This window comes from Pseudorca crassidens, chromosome 3 (assembly GCF_039906515.1).
Source record: "Pseudorca crassidens isolate mPseCra1 chromosome 3, mPseCra1.hap1, whole genome shotgun sequence".
Lineage (NCBI taxonomy): Eukaryota > Metazoa > Chordata > Mammalia > Artiodactyla > Delphinidae > Pseudorca > Pseudorca crassidens.
Window position 1 is genome coordinate 117,018,388 of NC_090298.1, and position 24,869 is coordinate 117,043,256.

Genomic DNA, 24,869 nt, shown 5'->3' on the forward strand with positions numbered 1-24,869 from the left:
TCCCTCAGCTGACACACAAGTGCCTATGCGGCTGCCACGAGTTAGCCAGCAGTAGCCTGTGGTGGATAAGGTGGCCTAGACCCACAGGCAGCTGTGCCTCTGCATTGGCTTCCTTTTGTCTTTCCAGATGTGGTGGATGTTACCTCCTGTGTGCTCCACATAGTGAGGCCAGAGCCTGGGATCCAGGGGAGTGCTTTACACACCTGCTTCCCTCTGTGGCCCAGGCCTTGGGGGATGTGGGTCTCTTGGCCTCTCCCTTTCCCCTCTGCCAGCCACTCCACATTCACGGTGGCTACAAAGCTTTGTGGCTGGATTCGGTTGCCCTTGAGACCCAAGCACAGAGAAAGAGGCCACTTGCCCTGCTGGTATCATCGTCTCTGTGGAGAGGAAAGTTTGAAAATCCTCATTGGAAAGCTAGAAGCAAGCACTGAGCAAAGGCATGATCCTTGTTAGCACTTTCTAGCCAGGCACACGTCCCAGCCAGGGCACTTGGGCCTCTAATGGCAGGGCTGCCCGCCTGCCTGAGTTTCTCACAGGAGGAAGGTGAAGCAAGACCTCCTTGAGCTTTTAGACGTGGAAGAGCTAAGGCTAGCGGCAGGACCACCTGGGGCTCCAGGCAGGGGTAGGGGCAGAAAAGGAGAGCATTCCATGCCTTAGAACCTGGTGGGCACCTTTCTCCTCTCATTAGGTTGACTGAGCTCCTCTTTAAGGTATTATAAATGTTCAATGAATTCTGATTCTGTTAGGTTGGACAGCATTAAGGTATCCTGGGTAGATGCTGGGAACACAGCAAGGGACAGGTAATAATAACAGTAACACTACCATGTATTGTTCACTTAATATGTGCACTCTGAGCTCCACGCACTGCATGAATTTTAGTATTTAATCCTTACGACTTTCTCAGAGAGAACTGCCATTGTCATCCTCATTTTATAGCTTAGGAAACTGAGGCTCAGAGAAATGAAGTAATTTGGCCAAATTCACACACAGCTAATTAGGATTAAAACTGAGATCTGTGTGCCTCCAGGGTTCACACCTTCCTTCTCTCCTACAGACCATCCTCCAGAGCCCAGAGCTGGGAGAGGGAAGAGCACTGGAGAGAAGGAGTGGGTGCCATGCTGGCCTCCGCCCTTGGTCAAGTTCATCCTGCCTCCACACAGACTGTCTTCCTGTGGCCTTGGGGATGGTGGCCTGAGGATGGGCAGTGAGGCCTCCAGATGCCAGGGCTGGGAGGTGGCTGCTCACTCATGTCTCTGAGAGCCGAGCTCCCCAGATACCTGGGCTTCCTGATCTGCTCCCCACCTTGGGCCTAGTGACTTCTCAGAGCCTGGCACCTGGCAGGCAGGTGGGCATAGGATCGAGGACACACCCTTGGAGCCGGAGGCATCTTCTGAGCTCAAAGCCAAACACGAACACATGGGCAGAGAACCTGCCACTGAAGCCACTCATTTATCCCGTGTGCCCAGAGCTTCCCCTGGAAGCTCTACCACATCACTTCGTCCCAGAGCTGCCCTCCCCTCTCCAGAGGGAACCACAGACCTTGGGAAAAGAGAGTCGCCGCTTGCCCGGAGTAGCCAGGGGGAGGGAAGGGGTTCAATATGGGGGTTATTACATTCAGTCCTTAAACCACCCTAAGAAGGTGCTATAAATTATTCATTTTACAGAAGAGGAAACCGGGGTCAAGGTCTTTCCCAGCTGGGAAAGCTGGGTCCCTCATCTGCCAGGTAGCCCCCTGTTAACTCCTCTGCTGCACCATCTCCATGGCCTTTATCAGGTGATGGCAGTGGGGGGCAGGGGTGGGGGTAAGCAGAAGAGAAAGGGGCCCTAAACCCCAGGACTTAGAGAGGGGAGAGGCAGCCGCAGGTGTACATAAGGTGTTTGACCTAAAGCCCAAAGGTGACCACCACTCATTGGTTGATTCCAATTGAGCCCCTTCCACATGTAGGTCCAGCGATGGCAGCGTCCCTGTCCTCTGGCAGTGAAAGGGGACAGATGCTTTATCAGGCAAGTACCCTGGAGACAGCGTGTGGAGGTGTGGAGGGACAGCCAGCCCAGCCTGAGACGGGGAGGGATCAACAAGGCTTCCTGGAGGGGAGTCCTAAAGAAAGAGTAAAAGTTAAGTTAGGGAGAGGAAGGGATGACTGGAGGTAGGGGCAGAGGGGACCACAAAAGCAAGCCCCAGGGAAGCCTAAGCCCTTTGAGAGCCGCTGAGAAATGGGGGGTGAGGGGAGCAGAGGCAAGAGGAGAGGGTGGATAGGCAGGCCAGAAGCCACAGCGTTTCCAAGCCCAAGGAACCTGGGACAGCCAGACACCCTCCCACAATCTCCCTGCGGACATCGCTGCGAACCGGACAGGGAACATTCCAGCCTAATCGAAGCTCAGATCGGGAGCTCCAGAGGCTCCACACACTGGGGCCGGCCTCCCCCGGGGAGCTTGCCCACTCCCTCAGGCCAGGCCCCAGTAGGGGCTAAGGGGTCCTCAAGGGTTCAGACCCTAAAGAGGCTGGAAGTTTTCCCTCTCCGGTATCTGGGGGGAACTGGGTAGGGATGGAGCAGAGGGGAATGGAAATGGAGCTGGAGGGAGGGCCCACCTGCCGGACAGAACCTGCCTGAGGAACAGGACTTCAGAGCCCTCCGGGTTCTCAAGGGGCCCCTGCTCAAGCCGGTATTTCGGAAAAGGGCTGAAGGGCAGGATTTCAGTCCCAGCCTGAGCCCAAGCCTGTGCTGCCCTCTACCAGGCCCAGCCTCGTCTGCTCTAGGCTTAAGTGGGGACTCAGGCTAGGATATGGGAGCAACAGCCCCCCAGCCCTGGAAATGGGGTGTCAGATGGCCAACTGGACTGCATATTCTGTTGTCCGTTAGTCATTTTTATTTCTTCATTAAAGCTTCCATCCTTTTACTATGTAAACAGCATCATGCTTAGGAAAAGAGCTAAGGAGGTGGAAGGGTATGGGGACAGAAGTCTTAAATACATTACCTAATGTCACCAATTTCAGCCTAAGAGAGAAGTGACCCCTATCCTCTTTATACACTGGAGAAATTCCTGGCTCTGATCTCCCAGCTCCCTTGGTCTTCTCTCCACCCTGCCCCCCACCCCGTCCCCTCACAGAGAAGCAGGTCTCTGGCATTGGCAATAGTTAGAGACAAAGAAGCAGTGAGAGGAAAGGAAGAGAAACCAGGCTGCCTCAGAGTAAGGGGACCCCATCCCACCTCACAGGCTGGCAGGACACCACCTGCTGGGAGTGGGGGCAGAGTGGGGGAGGGCGACTCTCCCTTCCAGGACCTCTGAGCTTCCTAGTTCAGGTCCAAGGACCTGGTGTCATTATCAGGGGGACCAGGCCAGGAGGAAACCTCCCCCAGCTGACCTGGTTGACCTTCTTCCAGAAGCTGGCCAAATTCTTTGCATGGCCTTGTCCCCAAGGTGTCATCAATAACAGTAGCAGCGGCCACAGCAGCAGCAGCAGCAGCAAAGGAGATTATGCATGGAGGGTTGGCTAGGTGTCTGCACTGAGCTCCCACATTTTTCATTATCTTTTGAAGTCCCCACAAACCTCAGGAGATTTTAATAACCCCATTTTACAGATGAGACGACTGAGGCTCAGAGAAGTTAAGTGACTTCCCTAAGTCATATAGTTACTAAGTGACAGTGTCAGGACTCAAACGAGGTCTCACTGACTCCAGAGGGTGAACGAAGCTGGACTGCCTCATCCCTTCCCCCGCCACGCCTGCTCACTCCCAAACCCAAGGCCTCACAGGGCAGCATCTTCTACGCTCTGCAACCCTTCTGACCTCTTCTTCCTCACGCTCAGTTCTGCCCCAGCTCCTGGCCCACCTTTGCAGAGCTGGGGAGGGAGCAGGATGGTTCTACTGCTGGGGTGGAAGGGCCCGTGCACCCTGGCGCGTGGGAAGGGGCCCGAGCTCAGCTTGGCACACTGACTGGCTTGGCCTGGCCAGCAGGCATCACTCACACGTCAGAGTAGCCATGGTCACTTTTGTTAGTCGAGATGACTGCATTCGAGAGGGAAGAGGAGAGAAGGAGGGGCCCAAGCCCAAGAGGACAGAGTGGGTGATCCGGGACCATAACCTCCTAGGGGCACAGGTGAGCGGAGATTTGTGGCTCAGGCTGACACACCAGGCTCTGTAGGTGCCCTCAGCACCCACCTGCCCTGGGAGGTTCTCTCCCCACCTCTCCACTGCTGCCTGCTCTCACCCCACCATGCCTGGGGAACCAGGGACCACCTCCTTCACCTCCCAGGAGCCCAGGCTCTGGAATCAAAGGAACCTGGGTTTGAATCCTGGGACCCTAAGCAAGTTACTTTATCTCTCTGGGTCTCAGGTCCCTTAACTCCAAACTGACAGAACCTTGTGATAAAGGAGCTAAAGAAAGAATGTTTAATAGTAGTAACATTAATGTTTATTCAGCACCCACTGTGTGCCAGGATGTTTCATGTATTATCTCACTAAATCCTCAAAACCGCCCTAGGAGTTCAGTGCTATTATCATCGCCTCTATTTTATAGGCAAGGAGACTGAGGCTTAGGGGAAATAATTTGCCAAAGCTGACAAGCCACAGAGCTGGGACAGGCCTCCAGGGTCTGTGCTCTCAGCTACCTCGATGTGTGATGTGCAGCTGGCTTGAGTGTTTGAGCCCTCAGATCCTCTGGCTTGCTTCCTATTCCACTTTGCAGAGGGGCTGCAAGAGTCCCTGGTAGCAATGGGGAATGCTGACCTCAGGGGTTGGCACACTGCCCAGGATCCCCTTCCTAGGCCTTTTTGAGCCAGTGACAGACTTCTCCTGGTCACCTCCCTGAAAGGCTCTTCTTCCTTCCCCAGGGCTGAGGCTGGGGATCTGCTATGGTGTGGGCATGTCCCCGGGTGACACAAGTGAGGACAGCAGATGTCAGGAGGATCCTGTGTACTGGGGTGCATATGTTTTGAATCTTCTCCCATCTGACCACTTAATTGATCCAGGAAGGGCCTGAGGTTCCACTGGGTCAACAGATGAGGAAACTGAAACTCAGAAATATTAAGTGATATGTGCGAAGTTGCCCATCATGTGCAGGGTGGAGGGAAGATTGTGGAGCCAGGTGGCCAGAGCCCAGAATCAGAAGTCTTAACCCCAAGCTCTTCTCTGTCAGGGGCAGACTCTCTAATTTGATAGTTTGGGGCAGGTGCAGCCTGTTAATGGGCCCAGGCACTGCCTGTATTCACACATGCTGAACTGTCAGGATCCTGAAGCCCTGTTCCTACTCCCATTACTCAATAGGGCCGTCATTCATTTATTAGGTTGACAATTATTTATTGAACACCTACTGTGTGCCAGATCCTATACTAGGCACCAAGGATGCATTGGTGACAAAAGCGGACCCGGTGCCTGCTCTCATGGAGCATATATACAAGTGGAAAAGAATCAAACAAATATGTGTCCAGTTACAAATTGTGATACACGCCAAGAAGGAAAACTACAGCCGATTCTAAGGCAGAACAACAGCGGGGGCATAACTTAGACTGGGGGGGTGGGGGCGAGGAGCAGCGGGCGGGAAGACCTTGTGGAGATGACTTTTATATACGAACATAACCAATCAATCAGCCAGTTGATTAACCCAGACCAGAGAGGTGGTCAAGTTCCACATGCTATGATTTCCAGAGTAAAGAGGTTTCCATTCGGCTTTCCTCTCCATCAAGGAAAAGCGCTGTTGTCTACGGCCGTTTTGCCATTTGCCTTGAGACTCCAGGTCCCGGTGATCTCAGAGTACAAGTGAGGGAAAATATAATCTGACTTGGTTTTTTGGATACAACAAGAAGTGCTGGGTCCCCCGTCGCCCAGATCGGCGCCGGCCCCTGCCTCCCCACCCGCCCTCAGAAGTGCGGTGCTCTGTCGCCACCTGGTGGATGTAACAGACCACGCACGGGGTCGCCCGGCCTCCCGGGTCTAGGGTAGGATACGGAAAGCGGCTTCCTTCGGGCGGAGGCTGAAAAGGAGGCAGTGGGTTTGGATGACTTCCTGGCAGGGGGCGGGGATGGGGAGAAGGAGCGAGGGTGGATGGAGAACTGCTGCTTGAAAGTCAACTGACTGGAGACCGACAATGGCCCCATTGTGTCCGGAGCCTTGACCTTGATTTCCTGCCACTGTCGTCTCCCGGCGTGGCATCACCCGGGGCTGATTGGCTCGGAGTCCGTTCCGTGACAGTGGGCGGGCCCCGGGCTTGGATGGCGAGCACTGGGCTCCCCCGGGGGCTGAGACACGCGACTGTCCCTGTCCCCCCAGGAATTCCATGGAAGGCGGGTGGGGCAACGGGCCGACGCCTCTCAGAAGTCATTTCCTCCTTGCTGCCCACAGTCAGGAGTTTGGGGCAAGAACTCGGGACTTTCTTTGAAAAGCAGTGCTACCTTATGGTTAGGAACTGGGATCTGCAGTCTGAGAGACCCAGCTCCAAATTAGGGGATCCCTGGACACAGCCTTTAAAACCACCCACTCTTTTTTCTTTTCTTTCTTTCTTTCTTTCTTTCTTTCTTTCTTTCTTCCTACCTCTCTTTCTTTCTTTTTTTCTTTCTTTTTCCATTCTCTTCCCTTCCTTCCTTCCTTCTTTCTTTCTTAGCACATACTGGGATACACATTCCCTTTGTAAAAAATATTACACAGTACAACAAAAAGTTACAGCTCCCCACCTTTGTCACACACACACACACACACACACACACCCCTTCAGGTAATGGCTACTGTTAGATTGATGTGCATCCTTCCTGACCTCATTCAATGAATTTACATGAGTCTGTACATATGAAAATATATGATTCCTTGTATGTACTCTCCGGGCCTCAGTTTCCTAATCTGAAAAATGGGAATGAAAATAATAGTGGTTAATTCTGAAAAGTTACTGAGAATGTTACCTGAGATAATTCATGTGGAGCGCTTGGCTCGGCACCTGGCACACAGCAACTGTGACTATTCTTGTCATCATTCACCATCATTATTATCATTATCATTGGGACCCAGACCCAATTCTAAGGTCTGGATAGAAGCCCTGTCTTCCTCCACAGCCTGCTTTTCCCCCTCCCCCTTCTCCCTCCTAACAGCCTGTGATAAAAATCTGTGTTCCCTAATGCGTGTGTTTTTTAAAAACTAGAAAGAGCATCTGGTGTTTTCTGCATGTTCTCTCCTCCCCTTCCCTTCCTTCACCCCACCCGCCCCTTTCCTTCCATATTTGACCTAGATGTGACTGCTCACCCCACCGCAGAGAGAACATTCCATTCTGTGTCAGAAGAAGAGTTTCATGGCCCATACGATGCTGTTGGACCCACAGTGTTTGTACATAAAGGCTGTCTGCTGGGTAGGGGTAGGGCTAATGGCTGAAAGGGGGCAGGGTGGGGGGCGGCACGCTTTGTGAAAGAGCACATAGTAAAGCAGGTAAGTAAGCAGTAGGGTCGGCTGTTAGAGCAACCCAGGGTGTGGCCAAGGGCAAGTCATTTCACCTGTCTGAGCCTCAGTTATCTCACCTGTGCAATGGGGCTACTAACAATAGCCACCACATTCAAGTGCTATGAGGATAACAGGGAACCTGTGAAGGGACTTGGTACTGAGAAAGCCAAATAGTAGTTATGTTGGAAAACTAAGTGTCATGTTTGTTTAGCATTTTATGTTTGCAAAGAGAACTTCTAACTTCTTTTTTTCTTTTTAATATGAACTAGTTTTTGCTGCCTGGAGAAGGAAGTTTGGTTTGGATTTACAAGTCTCAGGAGAAAGGCAAATGCCTTTTCCTGGGCCTCTGTTGAAGCAGCCAGGTGCCACTTCCTGGAGCTGTTGCTGGTCCCTAACATAGCCACAGAGAGCATCAGGATACAGGACACCGAAGGACCTCACTGTTCCAGAGGATGTAGCAGGAAATACGTCAAATCCATGTGAGTAAGACAAGGCCGAATCACCCATTCCACAAACAGTCATGGAGCAGCTGCTTCATGCCCAGCCTGTACTACAGAACCCTGCACAGCTGAGGGTCCCTGGAATACAGGGGTTTTTTTGGCAGGCTTGGTGGGGGGAACTTACTGCACATACAAGCTAATATTCAGTGCTTATTAGATGCCAAGTGTGTTATAAGGACAACAAACAAGTCTTAGATAAGATCTTTGTCCCCCTATAGCTTGTGTTTTATTGTAATTTTTAAAAACTTTATTGAAGTATAGTTGATTTACAATGTCATGTTAATTTCTTCTGTACAGCAAAGTGACTCAGTTATACATACATACATACGTATATATATTCTTTTTCATGTTCTTTTCCATTATGGTTTGTCACAGGATATTGAATATAGTTCCCTGTGCTATATAGTAGGACCTTGTTGTTTATCCATCCTATATATAATAGTTTGCCTCTGCTAATCCCAAACTCCCCATCCTTCCCTCCCCTACCCTGCCTCCCCCTTGGCAACCACAAATCTGTTCTCTATATCTGTGAGTCTGTTTTTGTTTCATAGATATATTGATTTGTGTCATATTTTAGATTCCACATATAAGTGGTATCATATGGTATTTGTCTTTCTCTTTCTGACTTACTTTGCTTAGTATGATAATCTCTGGGTCCATCCATGTTGCTGCAAATGGCATTATTTCATTCTTTTTGATAGCTGAGTAGTACTCCATTGTATATATGTACCACATCTTCATTATCCATTCATCTGTCGATGGACATTTAGGTTGTTTCCATGTATTGGCTATTGTAAAGAGTGCTGCTTTGAATATAGGGATGCATGTGTCATTTTGAATTAGAGTTTTGTCTGGATAAATGCCCAGGAGTGGGATTGCTGGATCATATGGCATCTCTACTTTTAGTTTTTTTGAGGAACCTCCATACTGTTTTCCATAGTGGCTGCACCAATTTACATTCCCACCAACAGTGTAACAGGGTTCCCTTTGCTCCACACCCTCTCCAGCATTTGTTATTTGTAGACTCTTTAATGATGGCCATTCTCGCTGGTGTGAGGTAGTTCCTCATTGTAGTTTTGATTTATATTTCTCAAATAATTAGTGATGTTGAGCATCTTTTCATGTGCTTATTGGCCATCTGTATGTCTTCTTTGGAGAAATGTTTATTTAGGTCCTCTGCCCATTTTTTGATTGGGTTGTTTGTGTCCTCTTGTTGTTGAGTTGTATGAGCTGTTTGTATATTTTGGAAATTAAGCCCTTGTTGAGCGCAACATTTGCAAATATTTTCCCCCAGTCTGTAGGTTGTCTTTTCATTTTTTTCTTATGGTTTCCTTTGCTGTGCAAAAGCTTATAAGTTTGATTAGGTCCCGTTTGTTTATTTTTGCTTTTATTTCTATTGCCTTGGGAGACTGGCCTAAGAAAACACTGGTACGATTTATGTCAGAGAATGTTTTGCCTATGTTCTCTTCTAGGAGTTTTAAGGTGTCTGGTCTTATATTTAGGTCTTTAGTAGCTTGTGTTTTAATGGTTCTTCTATACATGTTACTTTCCTCTGCTTTTTTGGGGGGTGTTAGATGCACATTAAAATTTATCTTTTTGAGTGTACAGTTCTGTGAGTTTCAACAAACACAGACATGTAACCACCATCACAATCAAAATATAGAATGTGTCCCCCTGCCAAATTTTCCTCTTGCTCTTTAGTGATAAATAAGACCTCTCCCCCAACCCCAGCCACTGGAAACCACTGATCTGATTTTGTCCTTATAGTTTTGCCTTTTCCAAAATGGATTCTTACAGTATGTAGCCTTGAGTCTGCTTCTTTCTTTTACCTTAATGCTTTTGAGATTCACCCACATTGTTGTACATATCAGCAGTTTGTCCCTTTTCTCTTTAACTTTTCATTCTAAAATGTTTCCAATATAAATTTAAAAGAATAATAGTGTGGGAATTCCCTGGCAGTCCAGTGGTTAGGACTCAGTGCTTTCACTACTGTGGCCTGGGTTCAATCCCTGGTCAGGGAACTAAGATCCCACAAGCCACACAGCCAAAATAATAATAATAATAATAGAGTGAATACCTTTAAATCTACCACCTAGATTCAATAATTGTTTGCATTTTGCTATATTTTAAAATAACATCTATAACAGGCATATATTTGCTGAACCATTGGAAAGTAAGTTGTAGGCACTGACACTTCACCTCTAAAACTTCAACACATATCACCTAAGAATGAGTGATGACCATACGTTATCACACCTAAGAAAGGTGACAATAAATTCCCAAGTGTCATCTACTATTCATCCATTTGCAAATTTCCCAAATTTCAAAAAAGACTTTTATAGTTTTTATCCAGTTGCTAGAGGGTTTTTGTTTGTTTGTTTGTTTGTTTTTGGCCGAGCCCGGCAGCTTGTAGGATCTTAGCTCCCCAACCAGGGATGGAATCCTGAGGCCCCAGCAGTGAGAGTGCCAAGTCTAATCACTGGGCTTCCAGGGAATTCCCAACTAGAGTTTTATTTCTAAACTTTTAGTTTTGAAATAGTTATAGACTCATAGGACGTTGCAAAAATAAAAGAGTCTCATGTACCCTTTAACCATCTTCCCATAAAAATGACATCTTACATTGAGCTGTAGTAAAATATCGAAACTAGGACACTTGCAGTGGTACATTACTGTTAACTAGACAACAGAACTTATTCAGTTTTCACCAATTTTTTTGTGTGTGTGTGGTACGCAGGCCTCTCACTGTTGTGGCCTCTCCCGTTGCGGAGCACAGGCTCTGGATGCTCAGGCTCAGCGGCCATGACTTACGGGCCTAGCCACTCTGCGGCATGTGGGATCTTCCCGGACCGGGGCACGAACCCGTGTCCCCTGCATCAGCAGGCAGACTCTCAACCACTGCACCACCAGGGAAGCCCTACCAATTTTTAACCTGCATTCATTCGTGTGTGTGTGGGGGTGTATGTTTAGTTCTATGCACTTAAATCCCAAGTAGAGATTCTTGTAACTACCACCACGGTCAAGATTGTTACTGTTGAGCAGAAGCAAGAAGAACTACAGTCCTGCAGCCTGTGGAACGAAAACCACATTCACAGAAAGATAGACAAAATGAAAAGGCAGAGGACAATGTACCAGATGAAGGAACAAGATAAAACCCCAGAAAAACAACTAAATGAAGTGGAGATAGACAACATCCCAGAAAAAGAATTCAGAATAATGATAGTGAAGATCCAGGACCTCAGAAAAAGAATGGAGGCAAAGATCGAGAAGATGCAAGAAATGTTTAACAGGGCTTCCCTGGTGGCACAGTGGTTAAGAATCTGCCTGCCAATGCAGGAGACATGGGTTTGAGCCCTGGCACAGGAAGATCCCACATGCCACGGACAACTAAGCCCATGCGCCACAACTACTAAGCCTGCACCCTACAGCCCGTAAGCCACAACTACTGAGCCCACGTGCCACAACTACTGAAGCCCGTGCGCCTAGAGCCCATGCTCCGCAACAAGAGAAGCCACTGCAATAAGAAGCCTGTGCACCACAAGAGTAGCCCCTGCTTGCCACAGCTTGCCACAGCTAGAGAAAAGCCCGTGTGTAGCAACAAAGACCCAATGCAACCAAAAATAAATAAATAAATTTATTTTTTAAAAAAGAGAAATGTTGAACAAAGACCTAGAAGAATTAAAGAACAAACACCTACAAGAATTAAAGAACAAACAAACAGAGATGAACAATACAATAACTGAAATAAAAAATACACTAGAAGGAAGCAATAGCAGAATAACTGAGGCAGAAGAACAGATAAGTGACCTGGAAGACAGAATGGTGGAATTCACTGCCATGGAACAGAATAAAGAAAAAAGAATGAAAAGAAGTGAAGACAGCCTAAGAGACCTCTGGGACAACATTAAACACACCAACATTCACATTATAGGGGTCCCAGAAGGAGAAGAGAGAGAGAAAGGACCCAAGAAAATATTTGAAGAGATTATGGTCAAAAACTTGCTAACATGGGGAAAGAAATAGCCACCCAAGTCCAGGAAGCACAGAGAGTCCCAGGCAGGATAAACCCAAGGAGAAACACGCTGAGTGAGACACATAGTAATCAAATTGACAAAAATGAAAGACAGAAAAAGTATTAAAAGCAACAAAACGAAACAACAAATAACATACAAGGGAACTACCATAAGGTTAACAACTGATTTCTCAGCAGAAACTCTACAAGCCAGAAGGGAGTGGCATGATATATTTAAAGTGATGAAAGGGAAGAGCCTACAACCAAGATTACTCTACCCGACAAGGATCTCATTCAGATTTGATGGAGAAATCAAAAGCTTTACAGACAAGAAAAAGCTAAGAGAATTCAGCACCACCAAACCAGCTCTACAACAAAAGCTAAAGGAACTTTTCTAAGTGGGAAACACAAGAGAAGAAAAGGACCTACAAAAACAAACCCAAAACAATTAAGGAAATGGTAATAGGAACATACATATAGATAATTACCTTAAATGTGAATGGATTAGATGCTCCAACCAAAAGACACAGTCTCGCTGAATGGATACAAAAAACAAGACCCATATATATGCTGTCTACAAGAGACCCACTTCAGACCTAGGGACACATACAGACTGAAAGTGAGGGGATGGAAAAATTCCCTGCAATTTTTCCCTGAAAATTTTTTTCCCAATTTTTCCCTGAAAAATTCCCTGCAAAAATTCCCTGCATTCCATTTGTATTCCATGCAAATGGAAATCAAAAGAAAGCTGGAGTAGCAATACTCATATCAGATAAAATAGGCTTTAAAATAAAGAATGTTACAAGAGACAAGGAAGGACACTACATAATGATCAAGGGATCAATCCAAGAAGAAGATGTAACAATTATAAATATATATGCACCCAACATAGGAGCACCTCAATACATAAGGCAAATGCTAACAGCTATAAAGAGGAAATCGACAGTAACACAATAATAGTGGGGGACTTTAACACCTCACTTACAGCAATGGACAGATCATCCAGACAGAAAATTAATAAGGAAACACAAGCTTTAAATGGCACAATAGACCAGATGGATTTAATTGATATTTATAGGACATTCCATCTGAAAACAGCAGAATACACTTTCTTCTCAAGTACACACAGAACATTCTCCAGGATAGATCACATCTTGGGTCACAAATCAAGCCTTGGTAAATTTAAGAAAATTGAAATCATATCAAGCATCTTTTCCAACCACAACACTATGAGATTAGAAATCAATTAAAGGGAAAAAACGTAAAATACACAAACACATGGAGGCTAAGTAATACGTTACTAAATAACCAAGAGATCACTGAAGAAATCAAAGAGGAAATCAAAAAGTACCTAGAGACAAATTACAACGAAAACACGATGATCCAAAACCTATGGGGTGCAGCAAAAGCAGTTCTAAGAGGGAAGTTTATAACAATACAAGCCTACCTCAAGAAACAAGAAAAATCTCAAATAAACAATCTAACCTTATACCTAAAGGAACTAGAGAAAGAAGAACAAACGAAACCCAAAGTTAGTAGAAGGAAAGAAATCATAAAGATCAGAGCAGAAATAAATGAAATAGACACAAAACAATAGCAAAGATCCATAAAACTAAAAGCTGGTTCTTTGAGAAGATAAACAAAATTGATAAACCTTTAGCCAGGTTCATCAATAAAAAGAGGGAGAGGACTCAAATCAATAAAATTAGAAATGAAAAAGGACAAGTTACAATGGATATGGCAGAAATATAAAGCAACCTAAGAGACTACTACAAGCAAGTCTATGCCAATAAAATGGACAACCTGGTAGAAATGGACAAATTCTTAGAAAGGTATAAGCTTCCAAGACTGAACCAGGGAGAAATAGAAAATATAAACAGACCAATCACAAGTAATGAAATTGAAACTGTGATTAAAAATCTTCCAACAAACAAAAGTCCAGGACCAGATTGCTTCACAGGTGAATTCTATCAAACATTTAGAGAAGAGCTAACACCTATCCTTCTCAAACTCTTCCAAAAAGTTGCAGAGGCAGGAACACTCCCAAACTCATTCTATGAGGCCACCATCACCCTGACACCAAAACCAGACAAAGATAGTACAAAAAAAGAAAATTACAGACCAATATCACTGATGAATATAGATGCAAAAATCCTCAACAAGGGCCTTCCCTGGTGGTGCAGTGGTTGAGAGTCTGCCTGCCGATGCAGGGGACATGGGTTCGTGCCCCGGTCTGGGAAGATCCCACGTGCCACGGAGCGGCTAGGCCCGTGAGCCATGGCCGCTGAACCTGCGCGTCCAGAGTCTGTGCTCCACAACGAGAGAGGCCACAACAGTGAGAGGCCCACATACCACAGAAAAAAAAAAAATCCTCAACAAAATATTAGCAAACAGAATCCAACAACACATTAAAAGGATCATACACCATGATCAAGTGGGATTTATCCCAGGGATGCAAGGATTCTTCAATATATGCAAATCAATCAATGTGATACACCATATTAACAAACTGAAGAATAAAAACCATATGATCATCTCAATAGATGCAGAAAAAGCTTTCGACAAAATTCAACACCCATTTATGATAAAAACTCTCCAGAAAGTGGGCATAGAGGGAACCTACCTCAACATAATAAAGGCCATATACAACAAACCCACAGCAAACATCATTCTCAATGGTGAAAAACTGAAAGCATTTCCTCTAAGATCAGGAACAAGACAAGGATGTCTACTCTCGCCACTATTATCAACATAGTTTTGGAAGTCCTAGCTACAGCAATCAGAGAAGAAAAAGAAATAAAAGGAATACAAATTGGAAAAAAGAAGTAAAACTGTCACTGTTTGCAGATGACATGACACTATACATAGAGAATCCTAAAGATGCCACCAGAAAACTACTAGAGCTAATCAATGAATTTGGTAAAGTTGCAGGATACAAAATTAATGCACAGAAATCTCTTGCATTCCTATACACTAACGACGAAAGATTAGAAACAGAAATTAAGGAAACAATCCCATTCACCATTGCAACAAAAAGAATAAAACACCTAGGAATAAACCTACCTAAGGAGACAAAATTCCTATATGCAGAAAACTATAAGACACTGACGAAGAAATCAAAGATGACACAAACAGACGGAGAGATATACCATGTTCTTGAATTGGAAGAATCAATATTGTGAAAATGACTATACTACCCAAAGCAATCTACAGATTCAATGCAATCCTTATCAAATTACCAGTGGCATTTTTTATGGAACTAGAACAAAAAATCTTTAAAATTTGTATGGAGACACAAAAGACCCCAAAGAGCCAAAGCAGTCTTGAGGAATAAAACAGAGCTGGAGGAATCAGACTCCCTGCATTCAGACTACACTACAAAGCTACAGTAATCAAGACAATATGGTACTGGCACAAAAACAGAAATATAGGTCAATGGAAAAGGATAGAAAGCCCAGAGATAAACCCACACACCTATGGTCAACTAATCTATGACAAAGCAGGCAAGGATATACAGTGAAGAAAAGACAGTCTCTTCAATAAATGGTCCTGGGAAAACTGGACAGCTACATGTAAAAGAATGAAATTAGAACACTCCCTAACACCATACACAAAAATAAATTCAAAATGGATTAAAGACCTAAATTTAAGACCAGACACTATAAAACTCTTAGAGGAAAACATAGGAAGAACACTCTTTGACATAAATCACAGCAAGATCTTTTTTGACCCACCTCTTAGAGTAATGGAAATAAAAACAAAAATAAACAAATGGGACCCAATGAAACTTAAAAGCTTTCACACAGCAAAGGAAACTATAAACAAGACAAAAAGACAACCCTCAGAATGGGAGAAAATATTTGCAAATGAATCAACAGACAAAGGATTAATCTCCAAAATATATAAACAGCTCATGCAGCTCAATATTAAAAAAAACAAACAACCCAGGCTTCCCTGGTGGCTCAGTGGTTGAGAGTCCGCCTGCCGACGCAGGGGACGCGGGTTCGTGCCCTGGTCCAGGAGGATCCTGCATGCCGCGGAGCGGCTGGGCCCATGAGCCGTGGCCGCCGAGCCTGTGCGTCCGGAGCCTGTGCTCTGCAATGGGAGAGGCCACGGCAGTGAGAGGCCTGCGTACCACAAAAAAACCCCAAAAGAAAACGCAATCAAAAAATGGGCAGAAGGCCTAAATAAACATTTCTCCAAAGAAGACATATAGATGGCCAAGAGGAACATGAAAAGCTGCTCAACATCACTAATTATTAGAGAAATACAAATCAAAACTACAATGGGGTATCACCTTACACTGGTTAGAATGGGCATCATCAGAAAATCTACAAACAACAAATGCTGGAGAGGGTGTGGAGAAAAGGGAACCCTCTTGCACTGTTGGTGGGAAAGTAAATTGATACAGCTACTATGGAGAACAGCATGGAGGTTCCTTAAAAAACTAAAAATAGAATTACCATATGACCCAGCAATCCCACTACTGGGCATATACCCAGAGAAAACCATAATTCAAAAGGAAACATACACCACACTGTTCATTGCAGCACTATTTACAATAGCCAGGACATGGAAGCAACCTAAATGCCCATTGACAGATGAATGGATAATGAAGATGTGGTACATATATACAATGGAATATTACTCAGCCATAAAAAGGAATGAAATTGGGTCATTTGTAGAGACGTGGATGGACCTAGAGACTGTCATACAGAGTGAAGTAAGTCAGAAAGAGGAAAACAAATATATATTAATGCATATATGTTGGATCTAGAAAAACGGTACGGATGAACCAGTTTGCAGGGCAGAAATAGAGACAGAGATGTAGAGAACAAACATATGGACACCAAGGGAGGAAAGCAGGGTTGGGGTGGTGGTGGTGGTCGGACGAATTGAGAGATTAGGATTGACATGTATACACTAATATGTATAAAATAGATAACTAATAAGAACCTGCTGTATAAAAATAAATAAATTAAATTTTAAAAAAAGATTGATAACTGTTACATCACAACTGTTCACATCACTAGGAGGAACTCTCTAGTGCTACCTCTTTGTAGTGAAACCCACTCCCACTTCATGCCTCTCTGGTCCTCCTCCCTGACCCCTGGAAACTACTAATCTGTTCTCCATCTCCATAGTTTTGTCATTTTGAGAATGTTGTATAAATGAAATCATACAGTATGCAACCTTTTGAGATTGAATTTTTTCACTAATAAGCGTAAGGTTCTTGAGCTTCCTCCAGGTTGTTGCATGTATGATTGGTAGTTGGTCCTTTTCTATTGTTAAGTAGTATTCTTACATGGATGTGCCACTGTTTAGCCATCCACCAGTTGAAGGATATTTGAATTTGTTTCCAGTGTTTGGTGATTATGAATCAAGTTACTGTGAACATCTGTGCAACAGGTTTGTGTGAGAACATAAGCTTCACTTCACTTGGGTAAATACCTAAGAGTGGTATTGTTGGGTTGCATGGTTAAATGTAAATTTTGTCTTTTTCTTTTTTTTTTTTTGCGGTACGCGGGCCTCTCACTGTTGTGGCCTCTCCCGTTGCGGAGCACAGGCTCCAGACACGCAGACTCCGCGGCACATGGGATCTTCCCAGACCGGGACACGAACCCGTGTCCCCTGCATTGGCAGGCGGACTCTCAACCACTGCGCCACCAGGGAAGCCCACATGGTAAGTGTAAACTTATGTGAAATGGCTAAACTGTTTTGCCAGCTGGCTCTACCATTTTGCATTCCCACCAGCATTGTATGAGAGTTACGGTTGCTCTGCATTCCTGCCAGCACTGGGTATTATCACTTTTTTATAAAAATGTCAGCCATTCTAATACATGTGTAATACTACCCCACATAACTCTTAAACCATAAGTAAGACCGTGTCACAACCCTTCTTAAAATATGCTTCACATCACACTCAGAATAAAATTCAAGCTCATTTCTGAGGCCTGCCAGACCCTCTCTCCTGACCTCTGGGTCTCACTCGGCTCCAGCCGCAGCAACCTCCCTGTTGTTTCTCTGACACCCTAAGCTTGTTCCACTGGAATGTTCTTACCCTCAGTATCCAGGTGACTCAGTTTCTCGCTCCATTTACTCTCTGTCTAATATCAGCTTCTCAGAGGCCTACCCTGATGGTCCAAATGAGCCCCATCCCTCCACTCAGCTCACAGTTCTCCTACCCTGTTTTATTTTTCTTCAAGGCACTCATCTCTGCTTGATACAATACTGTATCAATTACTGAACTGTTTACTGTTTATCTCCCCCATAAGGACAGGGATTGGCTTTTTGATGACTGTTTCCAGTGCTTAACCCAGTGCTTGGCACATAGGAGACACTCAATAAATATTTGTTTAATGAATGTGTATCGGAGACCTCTTGTGACCCTCCTCCCATCCTGGCCCACCTTTTACTCAGCCGTCGCCGTGGCAACCAGTTTTGGGGCAGGTAAAAGCCCCCTGGGTTAGCTGCTCCCCACAGGTCTTGCCTTCTGCCCAGGCTTGTGTCTGGACTCGAGCACTGTGGCTTGGAAGTGTGAGGAACTTAACCCTACTGGGGCAACCCTGGACCCACAGATATATCCTTGCTTCTCTGATGCTCGGTGGACAGTTCTGAGGTGCCCTCCGTGTTGCTCCTCAGCAGATCCTCCCCACCGGATTGAGCCCCACTTGCCCACAGTGGTGACCAACTCTGCAACACACCATTGTCCTGCTTTCCTTCTTTCCAGTCCCCCTCTCCCCACGGCCCTACTCCTGTTCCCAGGGGCCTGGTACATAATAAATATTTATTAAGCGAATAAGGTAATTACTAGCAACACACATGCACACACACACACACACAAAAGAAAAGAAAAAAGAAAATGTATGTCCACACAAAGGCTTGTCATGAATTGTCATAGCAGGTTTATTTATTTATTTTATTTTAGATTTTTTAAAATTGAAGTATAATTGATTTACAGTGTCATCTTAGTTTCTGGTATATAGCAAAGTGATTCATAGATAGATAGAGATATTCTTTTTCAGATTCTTTTCCATTATAGTTTATTACAAGGTATTGAATATAGTTCTCTGTGCTATACAGTAGGACCTTGTTGTTTATCTCTTTTATATATAGTAGTTTGTATCTGCTAATCCCAAACTCCTTATTTATTCCTCTGCCACCCTTTTCCCCTTTGGTACCATAAGTTTGTTTTCTTTTTTTTTTTAATTTATTAATTTATTTTCTTTTTTATTTTTGGCTGCGTTGGGTCTTCCTTGTTGCGTGCGCACTTTCTCTAGCTGCGGCAAGCAGGGTCTACTCTTCGTTGCAGTGCGTGGGCTTCTCAGTGCGTTGGCTGAGCACGGGCTCTAGGCACGTGGGCTTCAGTAGTTGGGCTCTAGAGCGCAGGCTCAGTAGCTGTGGTGCACGGGCTTTGTTGCTCCGCAGCATGTGGGAACTTCCCAGACCAGGGCTTGAACCCTTGTCCCCTGCATTGGCAGGCGGATTCTTAACCACTGCACCACCAGGGAAGCCCATAAGTTTGTTTTCTATGTCTGTAAGTCAAAGCAGCATTATTCATAATAGCCCAAAACTGGAAATGGCCCAGGTGTCCATCAACAAGCAAATAGATAAATTGTGGTATATTCATACAATAGCTGACTACTCAGTAATAAAAAGAAACAAATGCTGATAAATGCTACAACATGAATGGACCTCCAGAACATTATGCTGAGTGAAAGAGGCCAGACAGGAGAGTACATACTGGATGATTATATTTACACTGGGTTTTTTTGTTTTGTTTTTGGCTGCACTGCGTGGCTTGTGGGATCTCAGTTCCCTGGCCAGAGATTGAACCCAGGCCACAGCAGTGAAAGCGCCAGATTCTAACCACTAGACCACCAGGGAAATTCCTGGATGATTACATTTAAATGAAGTTCTAGAACAAGCAAAATGAAGCTATGGGAACAGAAAGCAGAGCTGAGATTGACTGGGGCTGACCATGGGGAGGGAGGATATTGACTGGAAAGAGGACTCAGGAAAATTGTACAGATTATGGAAATATTCTACATCTTTCGTAGAGTGGTGGATACTTGGGTATTTGTCAAAACTCACATAACTGTACACCTTAAACATGTGCGTTCTATTGTATGCAAATTATACCTCAATAAGGCTGATTTTTAAAGTGAATTAACTATAAATGCTATGAAGGGAAGAAAATATGGTATGTAAGAGAGAATGGGGGAAGGAAGATTACTTTTGATTGGTTGGCCAAGTGATTCTTGAGGAGGTGACATTTGAACAGAGATTTGAATGTCAAGAGGGAGACAGCCATGGAAAGATCTAGGGGAGGCCATTCCAGAAAAAGGTCAATGCGGGAACAAAGACCCAGAACAGGAAGGAGTTTGGTAATCTTGGGACCAGTCTGAAGGCCAGTGTGACTAAGTGAAGTGGGTAGGGCAGAGAGGGGTACGAGACAGGGTGGAGAGTTGGGTGGAAGCGAGATCACGTACGACCTTATCAGCCCCAATAAAGGTGTGGAATTTGAAATGAATAAAATGCAAATCCCTCATGGGTCTAGTGGAGCAGAAACACATAAGCAAATAAAGGCAAATACAGGGTCATGGGTGATATTTTGAGGACGTGTACAGGGAAAGAGGAGGGAGTAGTCAGCGCTACCTGGGAACATCTGGGAAGGCTTCCCAGAGGAGGTGACATTTCAGCCAAGACTTGAAGGAAGAGTAGAAGAGGAGAAAGGGTATTCCAGTGGAGGGTGCTGTGTCTAGAGTAGCCCAGAGGTGAGCAGCTCCATGGAACATTCAAAGACCTGAGCATAACATAGGTCTAGTTGGAGTTTTGCCTCTAGGGGAGTGGCAGGAGATCTGAGGTTGAAGGGAAAGGCTTTTAAATGCCTCATCAAGGACTTTCCTGCCGGTCCATTGGTTAAGACTCTGAATTTCCACTGCAGGGGGCAAGAGTTCGATCCCTGGTCAGGGAACTGTCCCACATGCCGTGAGGTGCGGCCAAAATACATAAATAAACGCCTCATCAGACTTGATCCTGCAGGGGATGGGAAACCCCTAGAGAATTTTAAGTAAGAGAGTATTAGGGCCAAGTTTATATTTCAGATCAAGACCTCCAGATTGGGCACATGGAGAGCAAGACTGCTGGTTCTGGTGTGAAATCACGGGGAAGGCCTGAACAAGGACCGGTGGGGCAAGGAGAAGGGCCAAACTCTGCTACAAGGTAATCAGGGCTATCCTGAACTCAGGGAAGTTCAGGTCTCTGGCTTGAAGGCCTGGCTTCCCTGCCGGACGGTGGTCCAGTTAAGCCAGACACACGAGGAGAGACAGGTTGAGGAAAACATCTACAGAGTTTGAGGTACCAGAGGGCCATAAATGCTAACTTTTATGGGCTCTGCTCCCTCAGAGGGCTTGTTACTTGAAGATTCCTAGGCCCTTGCTCCAGTGATTTGGAAGCAGTGGGTCTAGGATGGAGCCCAGGAAACTGCATGTGTACACAGTGCCCCTCCCACTCTGAGGCAGGTGGACTCCACACCTACAGAGCTGTCAATGTGACCTCACCAGGGAGGGGCCTGGAGCAGGAGGTGGACGACAGGCACACTCTCATCTGGACTGTGGCCAAAGCAGCCAGAAATTCAGGCAAAGGTGGTGTCCAAAATAAGGCTCTAGGGGTAGTGGGTGCAAAGGTCTCCCCTGCTGCAGCTAAAGAGTTGCACTAGAGAGAAACAACAAGGTTCTACTGTATAGCACAGGGGACTGTATTCAATATCCTATGATAAGCCATAATGGAAAAGAATATGAAAAAGAATATATATATGTATAACTGAGTCACTTTGCTGTAGAGCAGAAATTAAACACAATATTAGAAATCAACTATACTTCAATAAAATTTAAAAGAAAAAAAGAATTGCACTAGAGTGGCCCTGGTCATCATGTGTAACTCCTGATCACCTGACCAAGGAGCCACAGAAATTAGTGGTAGGGCCAAGATGAAGCAGATACCTTTTAACTTGTTCCCTCTCCGAGGGTGTGGATGGAGGGTAGCCATGGTGAGGATACATGGAGGCTTCGGTGACCTGGAGATGTGCTCTGTGCAAAGAGAGCAGCTTTTGTGCGCATCAGTTTACCCTTGCGACATCTCTATGTGCCTGGGCCTATTATTATTTCCACTTAACAGATGAGAAAACTGAGGCCCAAAAACATTTAGTAAAATGTTCTGGGCTCCAAGATGAGTATGTAGGGGAACTGGGGCTGGAATGCAGGTCTCTGGACACTCCTAATCATAGCATTACCCTGCCTCCCTGAGTGGGAGAAGTCACTTCACCTCTTAAGTCAGGGGTCCCCAAACCCAGGGCCATGGACCGGTTTCAGTCCGTGGCCTGTTAGGAACTGGGCCACACAGCAGGAGGTGAGTGGTAGACGACAAGCGAAGCTTCATCTGTATTTACAGCTGCTTCCCATGGCTCACATTACTGCCTGAGCTCCGCCTCCTGTCAGCATTATGGTGAGTTGTATAATTATTTCATTATATATTACAATGTAATAATAATAGAAATAAAGTGCACAATAAATATAATGTGCTTGAATCATCCCAAAGCCATCCCCCCCACCCCACCCCACCCCCGGTCCGTGGAAGAATTGTCTTCCATGAAACCAGTCCCTGGTGCCAAAAAGGTTGGGGACCACTGTCTTAAATGATTGTCCAAGCAAGGGATGGGGGAGAGTACACGTTTTCCTTGTCCTATCCCTTTCAGAAAGTGTCTAAGTCCTTACCATGTGTGTTTTCCAAAGGAAAGGCTCCCAGGGCCCAGAGGAGCTAGGATTTAGAGCCTTGTGGTACAAACCGACTTGTAGGGTCCCAGCCAGGAACAATTGCCCATCTTCTAAGAATCTCACAGCAGTGCCACATGCCTCAGCTTTATCCAAGCAACAGAAGGAGGTGGTGGAGGCGGCGGTGGCAGCAGCAGCCTCAGCAGCAGCAGCAAATCTGTCCCCAGTGCACGACAGCATTGTTTTGCTGTGATGGAATACACATGGCATATGTCTGCAAAGTTACTATCTTGAGAGCGGGTAGAAAGGGGATTTTTCATGTGCCAGATTTCACTTTCCTTTCTGAAACAATTCCTGTAGTAAACAGAGGTTTTCTGATCTTGCTAAGATCCAGAAGATGGGAATTCCTTTACACATTTTAAGTAAAACTATTGTCTTGTAGAGTTTCAGTCTATTGATGGTGCAAATGTTTTTTTTGTGGTACATGGGTCTCTCACTGCTGAGACCTCTCCCGTTGCGGAGCACAGGCTCCGGACGCGCAGGGTCAGCGGCCATGGCTCACGGGCCCAGCCGCCCCGCGGCATGTGGGATCCTCCCAACCGGGGAACGAACCCGTGTCCCCTGCATCGGCAGGCAGACTCTCAACCACTGCGCCACCAGGGAAGCCCGGTGCAAATGTTTTCTAAACGTGGAAGCTCTCCTGTGCCCCCTCCCTCCCTCCAAAGGCCAGGACAGGAAGAGGCACTGCCACCTATAGGCAACCAACTCTGTTCCAGTCTCAGACCACCCCAGTGATGAGACCACCGCCTGTCCTGTGGCTGCCATCCCCTGGCAAACGGAGTGGGTAAGAGGAAAGGCTTGCTGAGCGTGGGAGGCCTGGGGCGGAGGGGGAGAGGCAAGGAAGGGCCAGGAGGCGAGCAGAATGTGACTTTTAGGAGGAGAATTATTTTGAACTACATCTTGTGTGCTGACAGCATAGTGATCATTATTAGGACCTCAGATGCAACACGAAGCCTGCCCTGAAGTTAAATTTTCCCTTTCCGATAAGCATGGCCTATCAACCCAGCCTAAGATAGCTCAATGCAACCTCCTCCAAGGTAGGGGGTTGAAATGCTCCAGCTGCTCCCTCAGTTACCTTTCATTAAGGACTTTGCCTTATTGGTAAACAGGGGCACCTGTTTCCCTTAGCCTTATCAAATCAACCTGACAACTACTTCGTGCAAGAACCAGAGCTGTATTTGCGTTTTTCTACCCACATTTAGTTTTGGGGGGTGCTGTTTCATGGAGGGGCAGACCTGTGGCCTGAATGATGCTCAGACAGATTTTGATTGGCTTTCACAGTGTTTTTAAAATTGGTTTTCACATCAAAATCCTGTTTGCCGGCTTCTCTTGAAAAAATCAGAAAACTTGGCCGCACTGGGCCACATTCGCCTGGGCCAAGTGGCCAGATAGTGGCTCCCTTTGCACAGAGTTTGCTCTCCAGTTTGCCGTAACCCCACCACTCCCCATCATCCCCCTTCCACACCCTAAGAAAAGGTACAAGTTGAAAGGCAGATATGGAGAAACGAGTTTCAGTCTTGACCCACCCCTTACCTCCTAGGGCCCCTTGAACAGGTGTCTACATCTCTCTGAAGCCTGTTTTTAATCCCTAGGAAGAAGAGAATAATGAGATAATGCATGCAGAGCACTGGCCAGAAGCCTCGCCTTAGAGGAAGCACTCACTGAGAATTTGCCCTGTATGTTTATTGGTGATTATGACTAATTCCTGTCAATGACGCAGGTGAGACCCAACACTGTATACAAATGGACACACCTACTGAAATGTAAGTTTGATATAAGCAAGGATTTTGAAAATCTGTTTTGCTTATTCCTACATCTCTAGAGCTTAGTACAGTCCCTGGCACATTGTTGGCGGTTGGCACTTAGTAAATGTGCTGACGGAATATGTGGATTTAATGTTTCCCTGAGTTCTTATTCTTCATATGTCATGTGCTAAATCATCATTAGTCCATTGTATAAATATAAATGCAAATGGACATATGGGGTGAGTATTTCAAATTTATATGGGCTGATTTTTTTTTCTTATTTTCAAAATATCAAAAGGTAGGGAGATTCTTAAGAGTTGATGGGAACTTCATACTCAGTTGAGTCACAGCCTAGGAGAAAAATG

The 24,869-nt window shown here is 45.6% G+C and overlaps 1 long non-coding RNA gene across 1 annotated transcript; it reads left to right on the plus strand.

The window, feature by feature from the left end:
• Nucleotides 1-7,606: 7,606 nt before the first annotated feature.
• Nucleotides 7,607-24,660, plus strand: LOC137220817 (uncharacterized). Its single transcript, XR_010941805.1, has 3 exons — nucleotides 7,607-7,897; nucleotides 17,494-17,610; nucleotides 24,352-24,660. It is a non-coding gene; the product is annotated as an uncharacterized lncRNA (long non-coding RNA).
• Nucleotides 24,661-24,869: the final 209 nt, after the last annotated feature.